At 40.2% G+C, this 15,000-nt stretch overlaps 1 long non-coding RNA gene across 1 annotated transcript in view; it reads right to left on the bottom strand.

The window, feature by feature from the left end:
- The window catches only part of LOC120571116, a 61,785-nt gene that overhangs the window by 2,639 nt on the left and 44,146 nt on the right, over window positions 1–15,000 (bottom strand). Inside the window, exon 2 of the long non-coding RNA XR_005641194.1 lies at window positions 3,348–3,437. This is a non-coding gene — a long non-coding RNA (uncharacterized LOC120571116). The remainder of the gene's footprint in view (window positions 1–3,347; window positions 3,438–15,000) is intronic.

The following is a 15,000-nucleotide window of genomic DNA, read 5'->3' as shown; positions in this document are numbered from 1 at the left end:
CTGGAGGCCCACCTACAATCAAAATCCTGGTGCCGCTAGTGGGGCAGGGTCTTTTCGCTGTTCCCTTCTCAGCATAGGGACCTATAGGTCAACGAGGGTCTGGTTTCCGGTACAGATAGACCAACAACGGGACAATGTTAAACAGTTTTCGCCATCTTATTCATCACTAAATTCACTTCTGACGTTTTAGGCGAGAAATGAACTGTTAACATTTCGAATATAGGCAGTCTTGCGAAAAATTTATGCCGAATTGACAATTTGCCAGGCTAGTGTACCAGAGTCTAGTAGGACCAGGCTAGTGTACCAGAGTCTGGTAGGACCAGGCTAGTGTACCAGAGTCTGGTAGGACCAGGCTAGTGTACCAGAGTCTGGTAGGACCAGTACCAGAGTCTGGTAGGGTAGGACGGCTAGTGTACCAGAGTCTGGGTAGAACCAGGCTAGTGTACCAGAGTCTGGTAGGACCAGGCTAAGGTGTTTACATGGCGTTTGAGAAATCGGGGTATTGCATTAGCCCGAATATACCACTAAGGCCTATATAAAAGAGACTTCAGATACAGTATTAGGGGACCACTAAGGTCTATATAAAAGAGACTTCAGATACAGTATTAGGGGACCACTAAGGCCTATATAAAAGAGACTTCAGATACAGTATTAGGGGACCACTAAGGCCTATATAAAAGAGACTTCAGATACAGTATTAGGGACCACTAAGGTCTATATAAAAGAGACTTCAGATACAGTATTAGGGGACCACTAAGGTCTATATAAAAGAGACTTCAGATACAGTATTAGGGGACCACTAAGGCCTATATAAAAGAGACTTCAGATACAGTATTAGGGGACCACTAAGGTCTATATAAAAGAGACTTCAGATACAGTATTAGGGGACCACTAAGGTCTATATAAAAGCATCCAAAAAGCAGCATGTCATAGGACCTTTAAGCAATTCTTTCGATGTTTTTGTCGCTTTTCTCAATCCATTCAGATATGTCCCGGGACCCAATGCTAAACCCAAAGTTACACCCTTGTGTTTCAGTAATCGAAGACAAGCCGCACAAACATTTCTTACATCAACAATGGATCAAATGATGGCGAAATATCAACGGGTGTGAACTCTTCTCAACTCACAGAGGTATTACTCAACTCCGCAGCTCCACGGAGATTATCAGAAATGTCGAATATAGATACGAATCAAAGTTTCCATTCCGATCAGCTCGGTCATTTCTCCCGAGAAGCGTCCCAGTGAACTAACAGCAGCACTCAGTCCACTCGTGCTCGGATGTCAAAGAGAGCTCACATCTTGCATAGAGGACATTAAAGGTGCACTATGAGTTCCTGCACGGTTTCAGCGCGATTTCGTTTGTGTACTGAAATCGTAGAGGCACAGGCTGTGCACCAAAATACAACAAACCAAGTTCCAGCCAATCACAGACAACATGTGTTGCAGGAGGGGGTGGAGGTCAGTGACAGTTAAGGTGCTTTTCCATTACATGGTACCCGCTCGACTCGCCTCTAACTCGCATTTTTTGGGGATTTCTATTATGAAAAAACATACCTGGTACCTGCTAACAGGTACTTTATTTAGTAGCCACCATTTAGTACCACCGCATGGATGTATTAAGACCCTGTTTACACGTAGATGGTCTTTCTAAAAAAGTCTTTCTAAAACACTCTGGACAGAGTGGAGATTTTTTAAATCTTCGTTTGCACGTTAACTGAGACAAACGGGAGGTTTAGGCAGCAGAGAGAGAGAGAGAGAGAGAGAGAGAGAGAGAGAGAGAGAGAAAGAGGAAGTGATTGGTTGCTATTTTCTGGATTCTGATTGGCTAACGTGGGCTTGAGATTCTTGTTTACACCGCCACCTACAGGTCTGGCATGCTCTTGGCTGCATTGACGGCATATATATATATATATATATATATATATATATATACACAGTACAGGCCAAAAGTTTGGACACACCTTCTCATTCAATGCGTTTCCTTTTTATTTTCATGACTATTTACATTGTAGATTCTCACTGAAGGCATCAAAACTATGAATGAACACATATGGAATTATGTACTTAACAAAAAGTGGTGAAATAACTGAAAACATGTCTTATATTTTAGATTCTTCAAAGTAGCCACCCTTTGCTTTTTTTTAATAAAAGAAAAACTTCCACTAATTAACCCTGACAAAGCACACCTGTGAAGGTAAAACCATTTCAGGTGACTACCTCATGAAGCTCATTGAGAGAACACCAAGGGTTTGCAGAGTTATCAAAACAAGCAAAGGGTGGCTACTTTGAAGAATCTAAAATATAAGACATGTTTTCAGTTATTTCACACTTTTTGTTAAGTACATAATTCCATATGTGTTCATTCATAGTTTTGATGCCTTCAGTGAGAATTTTTTGGCCTGTACATATATATATATATATATATATATATATATATATATATATATATATATATATATATATATATTGGGTTTCCCCCAGGTGCCCGGTTTCTTCCCACCATAAAGACATGCATGCTAGGACTACAGTTGAAAATTAGCCGACTGGCTAACACTGGCGCATTTACAGAAATGTTGATTAATGTGCATTAATGTCCTAATCAAAATAAACTTCCTTACTATGTTATTTTTGACGCACCTTCCGGTCTTTTCGCGGTACTTTACGTTTCCGATCTTTACCAAAAATGTTAGCAGAATTGATCCATACCCATCTCACGATCTACGTATGAATTTTCCAATATGTACGTGGACATTTAGACGTCTAATTAGGATATGAAAGTGACTTTGATGAGGAAGAGAAGTAAGAACGCTCGGGCGCCAATCTTTCCCTCTAAAAAGTTTCTGTTTTTACCGTACTGGAAATTAAGGAGCTTTTATTGCACAGTTCAGAGTTGTTGAAGCATGTCATTTTATTGTGAAGGATGGAAGTACGATCTGGTAGTTTTTACAGCATTGATGGGACTTAACACCCCCCAAAAAACCAGCACCTGCCAGCATTTACAGTGAGGAGATATTGGGGGTGTGTCTGGTTATGGCCTAGAGTAGCGCACGGCTAACTCACCGGAGATAGCGCACTTCAGCCGGCTCTTGTGAAGTAAAAGCTAAAGTAAACAGTTAAAACTATATACCGTTAGAAAGGTAAGAAGCTAAACTTTAGTTTTACACCATTAAATTAACAGAAAACATTAATAGATCATTTATATTTGTATTTGAACAGATATTTTGATAGTTAGGGGTGAGCTGGCTCTGTTTTGCTTGAAATTTACTTGGAACATCAACAGAAGTGACCATGCAGGAACTCACTTCACCCCCCCCAAATAATTGTAATAAAGTTATCAATTACTCACCTCGGGATACCTTGAATCCTTTAAGACAGGCCTTCTCAAACTAATCACTCCCAAAAGGTCCACATCTGATTTGTATTCCAGGTCAGAGGTCTGTAATGACATGGCAATAACAAAATAACATTTAGTCAACTCACTTTTACCTTTGATCTACTTTTTTTTCGTCAACTTTTGTACCCATTTGGGTACAAATGGTGCATGGAATTCGGCACCAATAACCGACTGTACCACTTTTCAAGCTTCATGCAGCATTTTGTTTCGATTCCGGTATTTTTATTGCTTTTTTAAAAAGGTTTTTGATGCCTTTTTCAACGTTTTTGTCATGTATATACAACATCACTAACAAGTTATTAGATTAGATTAGGGCTGGGCGATATGGAGGAAGTCAAATATCATGATATTTTTGACCAAATATATCGATACCGCAACGATATTGTAGCGTTGACTAATGGTGCTTTCCCAAAATATTTACACAATGAAAATTTAATGAATAATCATCAGTAATGTGGACATAATTACTAAGTGGGTAAAGGCAAATAAGTAGTAGTAGTAGTAGTAGTAGTAGTAGTAGATCAAATCATTCATTCCTACAAGCATTACACTACTGAATAAATTGGGGAAAATAACTTGACCCTTTCTGGGTAATAATATTGAACGTTGGTATAATACTAAAACGCCACTGATGATGATGCACTTTACTGTTGATAGCCCATTGGTGCTAATGACATTGCACTTTGCTATTTGTGTATGATGTGTAGATATTTGGGATTGTGTATTAGGGTTGTGTGGAGAGGAAGGAGGGTTTGGTGGTCTTGTTGTTGTCTGTTGGTTATGGTCTGTTGTCTGTCTATTTGATGAGCTGTATGGTGCAAGATGAATTTCCGAAAGGATCAAAACATGTCTATCTATCTATCTATCTATCTATCTATCTATCTATCTATCTATCTATCTATCTATCTATCTATCTATCTATCTTTATTGTCCCCCGTGGGGCAGTTGGGTTTGCGGCACAATCGCAAGGCACTTTATGACAGGACATCAGACATACGATAGAAAACAAACAGTCCTTACATCAGACACCGACAGACATAACATGAAGATTATACATCACACGCTACAATACATTATACACCCTTGGGGTATGACCAAGCCAGCTGGACGACTAGCTTATTCTGACTGATTTAAGGCTTTTAAGGCTTGTGGTACGAAAGAGAATTTGGATCTGTTCTCGGTAAGAAGGGGGGTGGGCAGAAACAACGCATAGATGGCAGTAGTTTAAAATGTGATGCCAGGGGGTGTGTGAAGTCACATACAATGTTATTGGCCTTTCTCAGCAGTCTGGCTTTCTTTCTTTCTAACAGAACGGAAAATGACATCACTTTACTGTAATGCAGCCTTTAAAACCAGGAAAAGACACTTATGCTATATTACGATATCCAAAATCTAAGACGATGTCTAGTCTCATATCACGACATCGATATAATATCGATATATTGGCCCGGCTCTAGATTAGATTCAACTTGCAATTGAAATGCAGTTTGCGTCCAACCAGAAGTGCCCAAAAAAAAGAAGCAGAAAAGTGATATGCGATATACAAAGTATAGACAGGTGGTGCATACACAGGACAATACATTTAGCGCAGTGTAGGGCTGTAGTCAGGACCACCTTTGTCGAGTCCAAGACAATCATTTTGGGTTATTATTTGTTGATCTAAACGCAAAAACAGTGTCACAACACCCATGATTTGTAAGTATAGCCATTCCCCTTGATATCATATCATAAATAATCTAAAGAAAACAGACATGACATATGGTGATACCTCATAATAGCAGTGTTAGAACTGATAGAAACACCAACCCACTACTATTACCACTGCTAGGTACTAGGACTGAGCATTTGAGCAACTAAATGGCAATGTAGCTTCACTCCAGATGTAGGAGTGACCAGTTTTACAGGAGTGTACCCCTATGATTGGTTTATGCCTTAAAATAATGGCCAGGAAAGGCACAATATGTGTGTCTCCATTTCAAACATCACTGCAGGTTGCAGCAGAGGTTGACTGTGGGCGACAATACCGAATTGGCCGAAACTCTACTGCCGAAGTTGCTGGCTGGCTCGGCAACGTTGGCTACGTACACGCTAACTATAGCCAGTTAGCTTTGTGTGTAACGTAACAAAAACCCACCCATCTCGTAGGCAGCGAAGCTTAATATTTCATTCAATAAAAGTTATGGTACAAAAGGAGCACTAACGCCACAGGGCTTATGTTGACAACATTGGACGCAGATATAGGAAACTCCGAAGTCGTAATATTTACCAAGCAGGCTAGGCTAACGCTGTTGCGCTAACGTTAGCATAAACGTCGGCGTAGCGTTAGCTAGCTGTCTAAACTTGTGAAAAGCCGAACAACAGCCCCGTCCAAGCTGTGTTTCACTTTCCCTCCAATGTTATTATGAACGTAATAAAGACACCTGGACTCGGTTCAAGACCGAAAGCCATATTTCGGCAAAACCAGCGGCCGAGACCGAGACAAGTCCAAGTCCAAAAACCAGCGAGTCCGACGCAAGTCTAACCTGTAACCCCCGTCAAGGAAAGCGCTAACAGAAACGTAGTGTCAGCCAATCGGAGGAGGTTGCGCCAGACTCTTACGCTGCGTTCCAGACACAGTTTTTAGCCCGTAAGTTACGACTTAAAGTCACGAGTTGGTAGCGTTCCAGGCAAAGTCACCACAAACCCTTCTAGCTAGCGTTAGCCAGCGGCTACCTAACGTTGACGTTAGCTATCTAGGTTACTTCACGTTGTCCATTTATGTCTATTTATTTCTACTTATCACTGTTAAAGGTATTGTGGAGGATTTTCTTTTTCCGGGTGGATCATCAAGACTATTGGTCCTCCTAGTTGTCAATCATTCTGGTGATATGTGTACTTGAGTGTAGCTTGAGCTTCGGTTTCAGCCATTCATTGAAGCATTGAAGCTTTTGGGAGAATATTTCACACGCTGGCGTGCGCTAAAAGCACAGGTTGGGCTCTCCACTGATGCCTCAGTCGTGAAGTTTCTACTCGACAGGTAAAGTTTGGCGTGCTATTTGGAGAAATCCATTTAAAATCACTGCTAGTGAAAGTTGATGTAAGCTATGATTAGCGATGCTAGCCCTGGCACAAGTCACGCACCGCACAGACACGGTAAACATCTCAATTTGTGAAAAAGTGCAAATCTTCTTTTGGAAAGTAGGCTTGTATGAGCCATGCCGACAGCAACTTGTAAACGTTTAATAGGCGTTCCCTCTCGGGAGCAGGCAGAGTGTTGCGCATGTGCATTTTTTCAAAAAAGTACAGAGGGCGGTTCTTTTCTAAAATTCGGGAAAATCTTCCACAATACCTTTAATGAACAGCGTCTGTACGTTACGGGTTTGACTGGCGTTCCAGGGCGCTTTCACGGGGAGAAGGTCGTGAAAACACGAGTTACGGGTTGCCTGGAACGCGCCAATACATTGAGACTTTTGGCCGAGTATCTAATCTTTAAATTTTTTTCAGCAGGTTGGACTCGAACTCGCGCCGCTGCAAAGGACTCGGTCAACGTGGGGCGCAGGCTCCCACTGGGTGAGCTGGAGGTCGCCCCGAGTCCCTATCGGAGAGCAGGAGTGTGCAGTTGTGAAGTTTAAACATCGGTAGTCCCCAGAGAAGAAGAAGTTGGGTCATTTCCTGGCGCAGATTGCAGTTTAGAACCCAAATTAAAAACGTATAAGCAACTTAAATTGCTGAATGTTAGAACATTGGGTCAAATTGGTAGGGCTGTGCTCGATTGAAGAAATTCGGCGATTAATCGCAATTAATTATAGAAATTCACCGATTAATCGCAATTGCCTATAGGAATTCGGCGATTAATCGCAATTAACTAGAAATTCAGCGATTAATCGCGATTAACTACAGAAATTCGGCGACTAAAACTCATTCAATTTGTACCGACTGATCGATTAGTTGATTTAATCGACAGATCTGTAAATCGATTGAAGAACTTCTCGGTCGACTAACAACTCGTTCAATCGTATATCGACTGATCGATTAGTTGATTTAATCGACAGTAAAAGCACCACTTTATTTTCTTGCGTTTACCAGAGATGTGCTCGTACGTTTCTCGGAAAATAAGTCATTCAAGCATGAAAAAAAAGCATCAAACATGACTAATGGACTAGAGAAATCTACGTTGACTAAAGACCAAAATGACCGATTAGTCGATAAGTCGACTAAGAGGGAGCAGCCCTACAAATTGGGCGTTATTACTGAGACTTGTAAAGTGTCTGGTTCCATCGTAGCGTCCAAAAAACGTTAGCTGACGTTCAGTAGCTAGCTCAGAGATTATCGCCTAATGAAATTACTGACTCAGTACACAAAGTACACTTTTGCAAGGCACTGTATCTGTGTTAGCTTCTCATTAAAGGGGGCTGAGCACCCCCTAAAGGTCTGATCCCTGCTAGAGAGTCATGTGGTGACGACAGTTAAGTTTAGACACCCAAACCCCACTAGCTAAGATTAGGAAAAAGGTCGCGGTTTGGGTTAAAACAGTCCCGAGGAGCGGGGGGGGACTACTTTTTGAATCCCTTTCAGGACCCTTATTTACTGTAGTGAAAAGTAGCGCTGCTAAAATCTTGTAATGGGTAACGAAAACTCCCAGAAAACTGCAGAAGTTCTTTTAAATCAAAGCTGAAGACCTATCTTTTTGATGCTGCCTTTCTTTAAATAACTGTTCATTTGTTATAGTGAAGTTGCATTGATGACACTGTATGACGCTCGATAACTGCTCTAATTCTCTAATTCTAATCTCGATAACGTTTAATTTGTGCTATGTGCTGTGAAATGTGCTACACAAATAAAGCTGCCTTGCCTTGCCATAATTTTGTTGTATCATTATAATTAACTTCAATTAAACAGAGTATTTTGTTCTCAGATTTTAACATCATGTTTCTACAGAAGCGAAAACAAGTTCCTAGAATGCTGTTTAACTTGGAAAATGAAGTTGTAAAATTCCTGCGGCAGCATCATTTAAAACTCATAAGAACCACACATATTTCAGGATTACTGCACTTGGGTTTCCAAGAAAGAGAGAGAGAGAGAGAAGGCAAGGAGCGAGGGAGGTAGGGAGGGAGGGATTGAGGGAGGGAGAAGGACATCTCAAAGCTGGCAGGTGAAGATATTCTGAGGTTGGAAAAATTTCATTGAAACCAGATGAGCGGTTCGAAAGGTCTTATGCAACGAGTCGGCCGGGTGTTTACAGTGCGTGGGAGCGTAACAACCAAGAATTCTTTCCTCGAGTCCGCTGAGTAACGAGCAGCGCACTCATGACCCGCTGAACCAGCCAATAACCAGAGTGTACGAGCACCTCAAACTGTGTGGCTTTCACCGCTGTTTACTCTCCGTCCAAACAGCTGCTGGCAGGCCAAAAAAAAAAATAATAAAACTAGTTAGTTTCAACTTAAGAAAAGTTAAGTGTCCATGCTGCCTAGTTGGCAAGTTGGCTAAATTTGACAAGACAAGTTGACATAATGGTCGAATGAGTTCAAACACCTAAACTTTTCTTGACATATTGACATTTTTTCTTGCATGTTATAGGTTTACAAAGTGGGGGAAAAAAAGCCCAAAGTCCACCCCAAAAAGGGACATACCATCTCCAACAGAAAACACTGTTCACATACACTGCTCCATACAGCTCTATTGTAGTCCAGCCTTTACTCTGCTTCTGACTGGCTAGTAGTCCTTACCTAGGTACTGTCAGGGCACACCCTCATACTCTGCTTCTGACTGGCTAGTAGTCCTTACCTAGGTACTGTCAGGACACGCCCTCATACTCTGCTTCTGACTGGCTAGTAGTCCTTACCTAGGTACTGTCAGGGCACGCCCTCATACTCTGCTTCTGACTGGCTAGTAGTCCTTACCTAGGTACTGTCAGGGCACGCCCTCATACTCTGCTTCTGACTGGCTAGTAGTCCTTACCTAGGTACTGTGCGGCGCACGCCCTCATACTCTGCTTCTGACTGGCTAGTAGTCCTTACCTAGCTACTGTCAGGGCACACCCTCATACTCTGCTTCTGACTGGCTAGTAGTCCTTACCTAGGTACTGTCAGGGCACGCCCTCATACTCTGCTTCTGACTGGCTAGTAGTCCTTACCTAGGTACTGTCAGGGCACGCCCTCATACTCTGCTTCTGACTGGCTAGTAGTCCTTACCTAGGTACTGTCAGGGCACGCCCTCATACTCTGCTTCTGACTGGCTAGTAGTCCTTACCTAGGTACTGTCAGGGCACGCCCTCATACTCTGCTTCTGACTGGCTAGTAGTCCATATCTAGCTACTGAGCATGTGTGACTCCTAACAAAGATGGAACAGAAGTGAGAGGTCTCACTCTGTAGCTAAAACAGAGAGCTCAACACACAGGGTGAAAAGAGGAGCTGCAGCAATGTGCAGTACGACAAAAATATGGTGTTTTTTGAAGATTAAACCATGTAAACCTATTCTGATACAACCTCTAAATACAATTATGAACCTGAAAATGAGCATAATATGAGCACTTTAAGCAAAGATCCTCTATACTACAGATAAGCGCTGTTCAAACAGCGCCAAATGTATGAAACAGCGCACATTTCCTGTCTCCTAAAGGGGGCGTGGCCTCGTTTGAACGTGCGGTGAACGTCGTGTGGACGGATGAAAAGTTATATTTGTATAATTTATTAATATTCTCTATTGCTAACGTTAGATATTTACACAGCTAGAAGACACATTTAGCATCACGGAGACTAGTTTTGTTAGGGCGTTAGCTGACGTTAGCTGACGTTAGCTTCTCTGTGTCGCCAGATCTCGCGAGAGTTCGGTCCCGAGACAGAAACACGTCTCAAACTAAGTTCATTTTCGTCTGAAAAAATGCCATTTGTCCTGGAGATATGTGGCTTGTTGAAGAATGGGCCCAAAATGTACTTTGGTGACTACGGGGCGAAAGAATCGTGTTCACGTTCACTTCTCTCGTTGGAAATCAAACACACTCGGGACGTCCCGCTAGTCTCCTAAAGAGGCGTGGCCGTGGCGGAGAGCATTGATAAAAGTACTCTTGACGAAGGGTCCTGAGGGACCGAAACGTTGGTGACGCTGTCTGGTTAACCGGTCAGTGAGTAATCAAAATTATTTAGGGGTTACTGCACACTATATTGACTCTAGATTCAAATGTGTGACTAGATTCACACATTTTTCTTTTGTTTACAGTAAATAATTATTACTAATTCCATTCAGGGAATTAGGCAAGGCAAGGCAGCTTTATTTGTATAGCACATTTCAGCAACAGGGCAATTCAAAGTGCTTTACATAAAACATTAAAGAGCAGTTATAAAACAATTTAAAACAATTTTAAAACATTAATAAACAAATTAAAACAAGAATAAAATTGATAGTGCAGTATAAGAATAAAAGTTACAGTGCAGTATAAGAAATTAAAGTTAATAAAATAGATTATTTAAGGAAAAGCAACATCAAAAAGATTGGTCTTTAGCTTAGATTTAAAAGAACTGAGAGTTGCAGCGGACCTGTATGTTTCTGGGAGTTTGTTCCAGATATGTGGAGCATAAAAACTGAACTTTTACTGTAATTGTAATTTTACTGTAATTGCTGGGGATTAGGAATTTATAGAGTGTGGTCTAGACCTACTCTATCTGTAAAGTGTCTCGAGATAACTCTGTTATGATTTGATACTATAAATAAAAATTGAATCCTGAAAAATTCAGGAAAAGCACATTTTGGTAAATTATCATTTTCTGTTACGGCATTACAAAACTGGAATTCACTGCCCACTACAATTAAAGATATACATACATATTCCACCTTCACAAAATACCTTAAAACATGGCAGTCTGATAACTGTTACTGTACACATTGATCTGTCAGATGTGATGTTGCTGTCGCTCCATCTCTGCTGCCTGCCTCCGTTATGTCTAGTATGTGCTTTGAATGTGTCCTCTTGAGACTATTCTCCTTTCTCTTGTCTCCTTCGTATTGTATTAACTGCATGGACTGATTTAATGCCATTGCCACTACCTGTGCTTGTCTGTTTGTGTGCCACTTTTCTGTATGTTTTAAACCTATTTGCTTAGGCCTGCTGTTATTATAGATGTAATGTAACTTATTTTAACATGTTAACCATTGTATTTTAGGATGCCTATTGTCAGCTGGCCGGGTACTACAGCTGGAAATTAGCCGCTGAGGCTAAAGTTGCTCCTTTTACCGTACAGTACATTAAAGGGGACTGTCCACGACATTATAAACTAATAAACTAAACCTTAAAGTCAACTTCATAAAGTAAACTTTCTTTGCATTAATTTTATTCCTGGTAAAGATAGACATGGTAAGAATTGCTTTCCATCGTTAATATGTACTTAAAAAACTGTTCTGAAATGCTAAATATTAGTATTTGAATGTGATAAAACGTGATTAATCGTGATTAACTATAGAAATTCAGCGATTAATCGCGATTAACTATAGAAATTCAGCACTTAATCGCAATTAACTACAGAAATTCAGCGATTAATCGCAATTAACTATAGAAATTCACCGATTAATCGCAATTGCCTATATGAATTCGGCGATTAATCGCAATTAACTAGAAATTCTGCGATTAATCGCGATTAACTACAGAAATTCGGCGATTAATCGCAATTAGCTATAGAAATTCTGCGATTAATAGTGATTAACTACAGAAATTCGGCGATTAATCGCAATTACCTATAGAAATTCGGCAATTAATCGCCTTAAACTATTGAAATTCGACGATTAATCGCGATTAACTATAGAAATTCAGCGATTAATCGCAATTAGCTATAGAAATTCAGCGATTAATCGCAATTAACTATAGAAATTCAGCGATTACTCGCGATTAACTATAGAAATTCAGTGGTTAATCGCGATTAAGAAAAACAATCGTTTGACAGCCCTAGTTTTGAGTTGTCTCTTCAAAAAGTTTGCTGCTGTAGCACTGAAATTTCCCAATTTGTCATCAATAAAGCCTAATATAATGCTTTTCTAAAAAGGATGGAACCGCTGCAGCTGAGCCAGGGGCGTTGTTTCTTTTCCGTGAGTTCATTTCTATGTTTAAAAAAAAAAGTAATCTTTTAAGCGGAGATCATGTCTTTGTGCGACAATGAATACTTTTTCAAAGATGTGGATTTTTTCCGTGAATACCAGACGTTATTGTAGATTAATGATTTTTATTCCCCTGGAAAAAAAAGAAAGGCACTGTCCATTTAATTTGTATTTTGGCTGAAAGCAAAGCCTTTATGTCGATGAATAGGACATTATTTGGCTCAGAAATATTATTAAATGTCGGTTAGGTTCCTTTTTAATTGGCAGAAAATAGTTATTCAACTATTTTAATTTCTTCTCTTTGTCCAGACATAAATATCCATCTACCAAGGATAAAGTAATACACAAAACCAGCAAATGGTCATTGCTTTATAAATAAATGAAAGCAAGGTTAGAGTTAGGTGAATAGAGCTTTAACTGCTAATTATTAGATATACAAATACAGCGTCACAGACCCACTTTAAGATTAAGATTCATAAAGACAATCCAATTAATAAAAGACACACGTTTGACCAGGGCTGTAGTCAAGTCCACGACCAGGATAACATACCAGCTCCATATGATCTTATATAACATACCAGCTCCATATGATCTTATATAACATACCAGCTCCATATGATCTTATATAACATACCAGCTCCATATGATCTTATATAACATACCAGCTCCATATGATCTTATATGACATACCAGCTCCATATGATCTTATATGACATACCAGCTCCATATGATCTTATATGACATACCAGCTCCATATGATCTTATATAACATACCAGCTCCATATGATCTTACATAACATACCAGCTCCATATGATCTTATATAACATACCAGCTCCATATGAACTTATATAACATACCAGCTCCATATGAACTTATATAACATACCAGCTCCATATGAACTTATATAACATACCAGCTCCATATGATCTTATATAACATACCAGCTCCATATGATCTTATATGACATACCAGCTCCATATGATCTTATATGACATACCAGCTCCATATGATCTTATATAACATACCAGCTCCATATGATCTTATATAACATACCAGCTCCATATGATCTTATATAACATACCAGCTCCATATGATCTTATATAACATACCAGCTCCATATGATCTTATATGACATACCAGCTCCATATGAACTTATATAACATACCAGCTCCATATGATCTTATATAACATGAGCTCTGTTTGCTATGAAATATTAAAACTCTCCGTACGCTGACTGGCGCTGAGCAGTGTGTTATGTACGCTGGTTACACCTCCTGCTTCTCGCACTTTAAGATGTCAGATTTCTTAATTTAACCGAGGCCGTCATCTGCAGACTGCAGCTGTGGAGCCCCCCTTCGCACGTGCACACACACACACACACACACACACACACACACACACACACACACACACACACACACACACACACACAGCTCAAACAGAACTCTAAAAGAATGACAATCAGACAATTTGAAAACAAAGATGATTACCCAAAAGTGTGTGTGTGTCAAAGTATGTGTGTCAGTGTGTGTGTGTGTGTGTGTGTGTGTGTGTGTGTGTGTGTGTGCTTGTGTGTGTGTGTGTGTGTGTGTCAGTGTGTGTGTGTGTGTGTGTGTCAGTGTAAAACACAGTGCATTTAAATTCGACAGAAACTAAACAAAGCCACCATGGTTTGTCCTTACACTGTTCCAACAATCACCACTCTGGTTTGGTTGAAATAAACCATTAATTCACCTAATTACATGTGGAGATATGCTGGTTCTATACACGCTAAAAGTCCTGATTATTTACATGGAGTCTGGTGGAGATATGCTGGCTGTATACACACTAAAAGTCCTGATTATTTACATGGAGTCTGGTGGAGATATGCTGGCTCTATACACGCTAAAAGTCCTGATTATTTACATGGAGTCTGGTGGAGATATGCTGGCTCTATACAGACTAAAAGTCCTGATTATTTACATGGAGTCTGGTGGAGATATGCTGGCTCTATACACACTAAAAGCCCTGATTATTTACATGGAGTCTGGTGGAGATATGCTGGCTCTATACACGCTAAAAGTCCTGATTATTTACATGGAGTCTGGTGGAGATATGCTGGCTCTATACACGCTAAAAGTCCTGATTATTTACATGGAGTCTGGTGGAGATATGCTGGCTCTATACATGCTAAAAGCCCTGATTATTTACATGGAGTCTGGTGGAGATATGCTGGCTCTATACACGCTAAAAGTCCTGATTATTTACATGGAGTCTGGTGGAGATATGCTGGCTCTATACACGCTAAAAGTCCTGATTATTTACATGGAGTCTGGTGGAGATATGCTGGCTCTATACACGCTAAAAGTCCTGATTATTTACATGGAGTCTGGTGGAGATATGCTGGCTCTATACACGCTAAAAGTCCTGATTATTTACGAACTTTTTAAGTGTACAGACAGTTTATTAAAGAGGCAGTTTAGAACGACAGTAGCGTTCACGTATACAGGCAGGCGCAGAAATAGCGACTGTAGCTTTAGAAGCTAATCAGCGGTTTGCGGCAG

The sequence above is a fragment of the Perca fluviatilis genome, chromosome 13 (assembly GCF_010015445.1).
Source record: "Perca fluviatilis chromosome 13, GENO_Pfluv_1.0, whole genome shotgun sequence".
Lineage (NCBI taxonomy): Eukaryota > Metazoa > Chordata > Actinopteri > Perciformes > Percidae > Perca > Perca fluviatilis.
This window is presented reverse-complemented; position numbering and strand designations above follow the sequence as displayed.